This window comes from Mustela putorius, unplaced genomic scaffold (assembly GCF_011764305.1).
Source record: "Mustela putorius furo isolate JIRA1106 unplaced genomic scaffold, ASM1176430v1.1 tig00000031_pilon_pilon_pilon, whole genome shotgun sequence".
NCBI lineage: Eukaryota > Metazoa > Chordata > Mammalia > Carnivora > Mustelidae > Mustela > Mustela putorius.
The window spans coordinates 3378622-3380562 of NW_025421260.1; positions in this window are offsets into that span (position 1 = coordinate 3378622).

Consider the following 1941-nt stretch of genomic DNA (forward strand, 5'->3'; position numbering starts at 1 on the left):
TGGGGATGGGGGGTCGTCTGCTAGCTTTATACTGACAATTTATATGGCTTTTTTTTTTCCCTTTTTGATATCAAATATTTTTATCTGTAGACAAGTTTTTAGTGTATTATCCCACTTGCTAGAGTGGTCCTAAGGGATAAAGAAAACATCAGTATTTATTCAAATAATCTGAAAGTTGTTTATTTTATTCAAATAATGCAATCGTAGTTCATTTACCTTTGTAAAACTGATATTTATGTCTGCTTTCTATTAACTGAAAAGAAAATTAGTTCCCAGTAATAGTTCAACACCAAACACATGTAATAGTCCTTTAAGGATAATTAGAGCCATGAGTAGGAAGGCTCCTTTATCATAATGGATGCCTCTGCGTTCTTATTATCTGGCCAGTTGTTACAATATTTAGGTAGAGAGTACAATTCTCAGAACAAAGTTCCTAATTTAAAATTCTAATTTTTATTCATTTGGGAATTAATTCATTAAATCATTTAATATTCTTGCCTGCTACTGTTTGCCAATGGCTGAAGATAGGAAAGCAGAAAAGAAATAGTCTCTTTTTCTGAAAGAGCTTATAAGCTGTGGAAAGAAATAGACAAGGAATTATTACACAGTGTGTAATGACATGAATACACAGACTGAAACCTTGAGATTCAGAAAGCATAATTCTTTCAAGAATTACAAGGTATTCAGCGGATTTGGAGCATAAGCAGGGAGGGAAAGCAAAGAAATGTGAGCTAAGGGTGGCTGATAGCTGGAGGTCAGCTCTAGTTTGGATTTTTCCTGAGGGCAATAGTGTGAAATTGAAAAGTTTTTAAATGTGAAGTGACATTCTCTCCATACAGCCCTCGCCCAACAGCTCCTTTTCATAGCTCAGGAGACAGCGAACGCCTGAGGCATATTCCAGGGTGAGACTATTGTGTCCTTTACAGAAGTCATTGTCACTGTCACCCCAGAGGCTGTATCCTTCCTGAGTCTCAGGAGTGCCAGAAGCTCTGCCTTTATTCTCAGTGAACAGTTCTCCATAACAAGGTATCCTTCCCTGAACCTCTAAGTAGATAGTTTTTTTGATTGTTTGCTATCTTTTCTTTTGACAATAAGACCCCAAAAGTCTTTTGCTTGGTGGAATGCTCCTCCTCACATCATAAATGTCTGGAGGAGCTATGGGCAGGTGAAAAATGAAAAGCAGTTTTCTGTTCAAATTTTCGACCTTCCACTTTTTCTGAAGAAAAATGGAGGTGCTGATGGAGAGGATCCCCAACCAGAATAGAGTTGACAATGCAGGATCCAGAAGCTAAGGTTAGACAGGAAACCTAGATCCACGGTTACCTGAATGCTGAAAAGCTGCCTCAGAATCGAATCTGAATGTAGATTTGGGGACAATGGTTGAGTTCATTATAGACATTAAATGCTGCTTTATTTCTTTGGGGGCAAAAGTGCACCAAACAAAATTTGTTGTTAAGCAGAAAACCCTATTTTAGATACCTGAAATTTCAAAAATTTTGATGAAGCCTTGTATGTGCTACCTGAAAAGATATTTCTTTTTATATTTACCTATACAAAACCTGAAATATGTTCCATGCCATACAGGTGTGTGCATCACAGCATGTATTGCATTATTTGTTGTTTCCTGTTTTTCTTTTTTTTATTAAATAACTTCAGTTTTCATTTTGCTGCTAGTGAATTGATAAGGAGTCATTTAATTTACAGATAAATAGCACCTGTTTTATAATCTATTTCTCTCGTCAAAATAAGGTGCCTTTGTTCTTGTTTCTCCGTCTGTAAATTTTTCTCAGTTGTTTAAAATGAAGCACTCTTAAAAAGCAAGGTATAAAATATTAAAGTGTATTTTTTAGGAAGGCAATTTTTAAACATCATGATTGACAAAAGAATGTAAAAATTATAAAATGTACCTCAATTTCAGGGACTCTTAGGATGTCGAGTTTT